The sequence below is a fragment of the Arachis duranensis genome, chromosome 1, assembly GCF_000817695.3.
Source record: "Arachis duranensis cultivar V14167 chromosome 1, aradu.V14167.gnm2.J7QH, whole genome shotgun sequence".
Taxonomy (NCBI): domain Eukaryota; kingdom Viridiplantae; phylum Streptophyta; class Magnoliopsida; order Fabales; family Fabaceae; genus Arachis; species Arachis duranensis.
The window spans coordinates 85,937,441-85,945,652 of record NC_029772.3 but is presented as its reverse complement, the minus strand read 5'-3'; the positions used below and the strand labels follow the sequence as shown (position 1 = coordinate 85,945,652).

The 8,212-nt window shown below is 39.4% G+C and overlaps 1 non-coding gene across 1 annotated transcript; it reads left to right on the top strand.

The window, feature by feature from the left end:
* The first annotated feature begins 6,801 nt into the window (after positions 1-6,801).
* On the top strand, positions 6,802-6,908 carry LOC127743209 (small nucleolar RNA R71). The gene has a single exon (XR_008004577.1). It is a non-coding gene; the product is annotated as a small nucleolar RNA R71 (small nucleolar RNA).
* Positions 6,909-8,212: the final 1,304 nt, after the last annotated feature.

Genomic DNA, 8,212 nt, shown 5'->3' with positions numbered 1-8,212 from the left:
TGATATACTAGAGTAGTTAGTTAATTTGGTTTCCCTTAACTCTGTGTGACCCCTAGTGTTGACATAGGACTTAGGGATTGAAATTAACTATGCCTATTTGACTTATCTTCGATGTAAAGTTGACTAAGTAGGATTAACTCTTCATAATCATTGCAACTCCTAGGGAGAACGACTCGAGGTTGAATTACTCTCGATCTCGGTTAATTAGAATTTGTAAACATTTGATGTTGGAATTAATTGTTGGTCTAAACTATACTTTCAACGATGGAATTCTACTTTGTGAAAATCTAGATCGACGATAAATTCCTCGTCATCAGCAGCCCCGCGCACACACAACTCTCGGGTTGATGCACATGAGGGCTAGAAAGATAGACGACGCGTGCGCGTGAGGTACGCGCACGCGTCGATGGGGACAAAGTGAATATGACGTGCACACATCATGGATGCGTATGCATGATGAAGATTGTGCGTTTAGCATAATTCCAGCATTGTGTGAGAATAGTTAATTGGTTTGGTTTCCATTGACGCTAGTCTTTCACTAAGTTATTTAGTGAGTTGACTAAGACTTATGGATTGAGATCAATTACACTCTTTTGACTTATTCTCAAGGAGGATTGACTAGTTTGGATTGATTCCACACAATTGCCATGTTTGTGGTCCACAACTTGGATAGGAATTCTAAACTCCCCAATTCTTGCCAAGAGTTGCCATTTACATTCCTTGCATGTTTAATTGCTTTCCTTTAATTCCTTGCATGCTCATTTAATTTCTTGTCATTTACATTACTTTCTCTCTTGCTTGCATTCCCAATCCCTCAAGTTTCCTCCCAAAGACAATAAATATACATTTCATTGCAACTCCTAGGGAGAATGACTCGAGGTTGAATTACTCTCGATCTCGGTTAATTAGAATTTGTAAACATTTCATGTGGGAATTAATTGTTGGTCTAAACTATACTTTCAACGATGGAATTCTACTTTGTGAAAATCTAGATCGACGATGAATTCCTCTTCATCTGTAGCCCCGCGCACGTACAACTCTCGGGTTGATGCGCATGAGGGCAAGAGAGACAGACGACGCGTGCGCGTCAGGTACGCGCACGAATGGATGGGGACAAAGTGAAAATGACGTGCACGCGTCACGGACGCGTACGCGTGATGAAGATTGTGCGTTTAGCATAATTCCAGCCCCAAGCCATCACAACTCGCTGGCCAAACACCTATTTACGCCAATTTCCAGGGTCACGCGTACACGTCAGCGACGTTTACGCGTGGTCTGGCAAATGAGCAAGTGACGCGCACGGGTCATGGACGCGTGCGCGTGGTCTTGCTTGTGCAGAAGGCACGCTTACAGCACCACTCCGGTCTATCTCTCGGGTGAATTTTCTTCTTCTTCTTCTGCTTTTTTTTTCGGAGTGTTTGGTTTCTGTTCAAAAATAGCTGCATGATCAGAACACACGTAAAACGAACGAAAAACAGTGAAGACTCAATAAAAATCGAACAAATAAGAAAGCTACTGATGGTGCAGATGGTGCAGAATTCCACTTCCACGTGCATATTCCTCATATTGGAGTTAAACGCCACCCTGGGTGCCAAAATGGGTGTTTAATGTCGAAAATTATGCCAGTTCTGGCATTTTATGCCAGAAAGTTTTTGGCTGGCTTTTAACGCCAATTTGAGCCATCAAATCTCGGGCAAAGTATAGACTATTATATATTGCTGAAAAGCCCATGATGTCTACTTTCCAACGCAATCGAGTGCAGGAAGGTCAGAATCCAATAGCATCTGCATTCCTTTCTCAGCCTCTGAATCAGATTTTTGCTCAGGTCCCTCAATTTTAGCCAGAAAATACCTGAAATTACAGAAAAACACACAACTCATAGTAAAGCCCAGAAATGTGATTTTTGAATAAAAACTAATAAAAATATAATGAAAAGTAACTAAAATATACTAAAAACTACCTAAAAATAATGCCAAAAAGGGTATAAATTATCCGTTCATCAGCTACTACTACGAAAAATAACTAAGGATATGAAATTATCGGTTTGCCTTCCGACAAGTGCTTCTTTAACGTCACTAGCTTGACGGTCAGTTCTTCTAATTCAGCAAATGAGCGGACATCTGGCGATCGATCTCGCCTCCAAGATAGTGCTTCAACCTCTGGCCATTCACTGTAAATTTCCTGTCAGAATTCTCTTCCTTTATTTCCACATGACCATATGGTGAAGCTCTGGTAACCACAAACGGTCCTGACCACTGGGATTTCAGCTTCCCGGGAAAGAGTTTGAGCCTTGAATTATACAGAAGCACTCTCTGTCTTGGCTCAAAGACTCTGATGGCAATCTTCTTGTCATGCAATAACTTGGTTCTCTCCTTATAGAGCTTGGCATTCTCATAGGCTGAGTATCTGAATTCATCAAGCGCATTCAAATGAAGCATTCACTTAATTCCTGCAGCTTCTGAATTAAGATTTAGATACCTGATTGCCCAGTAAGCTTTATGCTCCAGCTCAACTAGCAGGTGATAGGCTTTGCCATAGACTAACTGGTAAGGGGACATGACAATGGGAGTCTTGTACACTATCCGGTATGCCCAGAGAGCATCATCAAGCTTCCTAGACCAGTCCTTTCTTGAAACACTGACGGTCTTCTCTAGAATCCTTTTGAGTTCCTTGTTGGAAACTTCAACTTGTTCGCTTGTCTGAGGGTGATAGGGGGTTGCCACTTTATGACGGACTCCATATCTCTGTAGAAGAGAGTCCAGCCGTCTATTACAGAAGTGGCTTCCTCCATCACTAATGAGTGTCCTTGGAACACCAAACCGGATAAAGATATATCTCTGAATAAAACTCATTACCACCTTGGCATCATTGGTGGGTAGAGCCACAGCTTCCACCCACTTGGACACATAGTCAACCGCCACTAGAATATAGTTGTTTGAATGTGACAGTAGGAAAGGTCCCATGAAATCAATACACCAAACATCAAACAACTCAACCTCAAGAATCCCCTGCTGTGGCATTTCATGGTTGGTAGGGAGATTCGTGGCTTTTTCACATCTGTCATAGTGCTTCAAGAATGCTCTTGCATCTCTAAAGGGAGTTGGCCAGTAAAACCCGCTCTGAAGGACCTTTGTAGCTATTCTTTAACCACCAAAGTGGCCTCTATAATCAGAACCATGACACTGCCAAAGAATCTACTGTGTTTCTTCATCTGGGACACATCTCCGGAAGATACCATCTGAACACCTTTTAAAATGGTATGGTTCCTCCCAAATGTAGTACTTCACATCAATCAATAGCTTCTTTACTTGTTGCCTACTGTACTCCTTTGGAATAAAACTCATGGCCTTGTAATTTGCAATGTCTGCAAACCATGGAGCCTGCTGAATGAAGAACAATTGCTCATCCAGAAACATCTCAATCACAGCTGTAGGTGGTTGTACTCCCGCTTCAGGCTCAATTATGGAGAGATGGTTAGCTACTTGATTTTCTGACCCTTTCCTGTCTTTTATCTCAATATCAAAGTTCTGAAGGAGTAACACCCATCTGATTAATCTTGGTTTAGAATCCTGTTTGGTTAGAAGGTACTTCAAAGCAGCATGATCAATATAAATAATAACCTTAGAACCAATTAAATAGGGCCTAAACTTATCAGCAGCATACACAATAGCTAATAATTCTTTTTCTATAGTTGTGTAATTCTTTTGGGCATCATTTAACACACGACTAACATAGTAAATGACATGTATAAGCTTACCATGCCTCTATCCTAAAACAACTCCTATAGCAAAGTCACTAGCATCACACATAAATTCAAATGGTAAATCCCAGTCAGGGGAGCTATAATGGGAGCAGAAGTAAGGTTTACTTTCAGAGTTTTAAAAGCATGCAGGCAATCAGAATCAAAGACAAAAGGGACATCAACAACCAACAGGTTGCTCAATGGTTTAGCAATTTTAGAAAAGTCCTTTATAAGTCTCCTATAAAATTCTGCATGACCCAAGATACTCCTGACTGTCTTAACATTAGCTGGTGGTGATAATTTTTCAATTACCTCCACCTTTGCTCTGTCAACCTCAATCCCTTTACTTGAAATCCGGTGTCCAAGAACAATACCTTCTGTAACCATAAAATGACATTTTTCCCAATTTAAAATAATGTTTGATTCTTGAAACTATTTCAAGACAAGAGATAAATGCTTAAGGCAGGATTCAAAAGAATTACCAAAAATAGAAAAATTATCCATAAATACGTCAATGAACTTTTCAACCATATCAGAAAAATTGAAAGCATACACCTCTAAAAAGTTGCTGGAGCATTACAGAGTCCAAACGACATTCTCTTGTAGGTAAATACACCAAAATGGCATGTGAATGCTGTCTTCTCTTGATCTTGAGGGTCCACTGCAATTTGATTATATCCAGAATATCCATCTAGAAAAAAATAAAAAGCATGACCAGCTACCCTCTCAAGCATCTGATCAATGAAAGGCAGGGGGAAGTGATCCTTCCTTGTAGAAGTGCTGAGCCTCCTGTAGTCTATACACATTCTCCAACCTGTGACTGTTCTTGTAGGAATAAGCTCATTCTTTTCATTCTTGGCCACTATCATCCCTCCTTTCTTGGGAACTACCTGCACAGGACTTACCCAAGGACTGTCAGAAATAGGGTAAATAATACCTGCTTCCCATAATTTTGTTACCTCTTTTTGGACCACCTCTTTTATGGTTGGATTGAGTCTCCTTTGTGGTTGCACAACTAGTTTAGCATCATCTTCAAGGAGGATCTTGTGCATACACTTGGTTGGACTAATCCCCTTCAAGTCACTAATGGTCTACTCAAGAGCTGTTTTGTGGCTCCTGAGCACTGAAACAAGCGCTTCTTCCTCTTCAGGCTTCAGGGAAGAGCTAATAATCACTGGATATGAATCATTTTCACCCAAGAACACATATTTCAGAGAATGAGGTAAATGTTTGAGCTCAAGCTTGGGGACTTCCTCCTCTGCTTTAGCCGTTTGAACCATAGCTTTCTGGGGTGGTTAATCATCAACTTCCACTAATTCATACTCAGAAATAGGATCTAGAATGTCATCAAGTACCTCATCTTTCAGTATCTCCTTAACAAGTGATTCAATAACATCTATTTTCATACACCCTTCAGAATCATTAGGGTGCTTGAAAGCTTCAAAAATATTGAGGACCACATGTTCTTCATTGACTCTCAGGGTTAATTCACCCTTTTGCACATCAATCAGAGCTCTACCTGTAGGTAAAAAGGGTCTACCAAGTATAATAGAGGATTTTACCTCCTCTTCCAAGTCTAATATAACAAAATCAACAGGGAAAATAAATGGTCCTACTTTAACAAGTAAATCCTCAACAACACCCACAGGTAATTTAATAGAAAGATCAGCAAGTTGAAGAGAAATACGAGTGGGTTTTACCTCCTCAATTTGAAGCTTTTTCATCACTAAAAGTGGCATTATATTGATGCTAGCTCCAAGATCACATAAAGCTCTCTGAATGGTGACATCTCCAATGGTACAAGGAATTACAAAGCTCCCTGGATCTGGCATATTCTCAGGAAGGTTGTGTTGAATGATGGCACTGCAATCCTTGGTTAACACCACTGTTTCTTGTTCGTTCTAATTCCTCTTGTGGGTCAACAATTCTTTCATAAATTTAGCATAGAGAGGCATTTGCTCAAGATCCTCTACAAAAGGAATATTGATCTGTAGCTTCTTGAAGACATCTAAAAATTTAGAAAACTATTTTTCTTTGGAAGCTTTCTGAAGCCTCTAAGGATATGTCATTTTTGGCTTGTATTCAGGAGCCTTTGGCAAGGTGGGATAAGTGTCAAGAGAATCAGGGAATGGGTTGTCTGCATGCTTAGGAGGGGTGCGTTTTACTTCTTCCTTCTTCTCCTCTGGAGCTTCTTTTTCAACTAACTCTTCATTGACCTTGGTCTCAAAGGCAGTTACTTTACAACTTCTCAATTGAATAACATAGCAATCTTCTCTTGGGTTCACCACTGTATCCCGTGGAATGTACTTGCAGACCTCTCAGGTATTTGCTTGCTCAGTTTGCCCATTTGCACTTCCAAGTTTCTAATGGAGGCTCTAATTTCCTGCATAAAACTCCTCATCATCTCCCAATTAGAATCTTCTTGAGATTTAGAGTTTACCTGCAGAGGTGATTGTTGCTGCTGAGACTGAAAATGGCGGTTATTGTAATTATTCTGTTGGAAGCTGCCCTGAAAATTATTGTTAAAATTCTGAGGTCTCTGAGGTTGGTCCTTCCACCCAAAATTTGGGTGATTTCTCCACCCCTGATTGTATGTCTTAGAATATGGATCATTATTGGGATTTCTAGGACCACTCCTTATGTAATTGACCTGTTCAGAATAGGATTGAGCATAATTATAAGTATCATTTTGCACAAAATTACTTGTCATGTCATAAGAGGCCTCTTGAGGTGGATTTTGGGTGTTGATAGCTAAGACTTGAATGCCACCCATATATTGAGTAAGTAGACTTATTTCCTGAGACATAATCTTGTTCTGAGCAAGAATAACATTAAGAGCTTCTACTTCCATAACACCCTTCTTCTGAGGAGCCTCAGAGTTCACAGAATTCCTGTTAGAAGAGTATAAATATCGGTTGCTAGCAACCAATTCAATAAGCTCAATAGTTTCCTCCATTGTCTTCTTCTTGTACAATGAACCACCTGCAGAATTATCTAAGCACATCTTGGACATTTCACCCAAACCTTCATAAAAGATATCTAGTTGGGTCCATTTGGAGAACATATCCAGAGGGCATTGCCTAGTCAGTAGCTTGTATCTCTCCCAAGCTTCATAAAAAGTTTCACCATCCTTCTGTCTGAAGGTTTGAACTTCCACCCTAAGCTTAGTTAGCTTCTTTGGTGGGAAAAATTTAGTAAGAAACTCAGTAACAACCTTGTCCCAAGTATCCAAACTTTCCTTAGGTTGGGAATCTAGTCATAGCTTTGCTCCATCCCTCAGAGAAAACGGGAAGAGCATGAGTTTGTACACCTCAGGGTTCACTCCATTTGTCTTCACAGTTTTATAAATCTGCAGAAAATTGGAAATAAATTGATTTGGGTCTTCGTGGGGAAGACCATGATACTGGCAGTTTTGTTGCACCGGGGTGACCAATTGTCGCTTCAACTCAAAGTTGTTTGTAGCTATAGGAAGCATCACAATGCTTTTTCCATACAGGTCTGCAGTAGGAGCAGAGTAAGAGCCAAGTACTCTCCTTTATTGCTCATTCCCATTTGGGTTTTCCACATTGGCATCAGCAGCATTGTTAGGATCCATAGTGGATTCTACAGCCTTGTACAGCCTTGCTTGTTGCAAACCTCGCCTGAAAGTCCTTTCAGGTTCAGGATCAAAGTCTAATAGATGTTCTTTATCTCTGTTCCTGTGCATAAACAAAAAGAAGACAAGAAAAGATGGAACTCTCTACGTCAGAGTGCAGAGAATTCTCGGTGAGGTAACCTGAGTAAAGAGATAAAAATATTGAATAAAATAAACAACCACTAAAATTCAAAAATTACTAGAAAAATTAAACCTAAAAATTTCCTAAATTATTAGGCAAATTAAATAAGAAAAAATAAAATAAGACTAACTAGGAGACACCAAACTTAATTTTAGAAATTAAGAGAGATATTAGTGCTAAAATTTTTATTTTATTTTATTATATTTTATTTTTATTTTATTTTTTTTTTTACAAAAACCAAGTTATAAAAAAAATAAAACGAAACAGGGGGGAAGGGGTTCACGGGCGAGAGAAAGAAGTAAAGAAAGAAAAGAAAAAAAATTATACGGGAATGAAAATAAACAAATAGAGAAATAAAAATTAATAATAATAACTCAAACTAATTAAAAGAAAAATTATCTAATCTAACAAATCAAACACCGAGTAGTTTTCAATCACAATCAATCCCCGGCAACGGCGCCAAAAACTTAGTACGGAATTTCTAACCACAAACTAGCCGGCAAGTGCACCGGGTCATACCAAGTAATACCTCAGGTGAGTGAGGATCGATCCCACGAGAATTGATGGATCAAGCAATGATGATTGAGTGATTGGCTTAGTCAGACAAATAGAAAATAGTGTTTGAGAGTTCAAAGAGCATTAAATAGTAACTCAGAATTTTAGAGGACAGGCAAGTAAATAAGTTAGGAAAAAC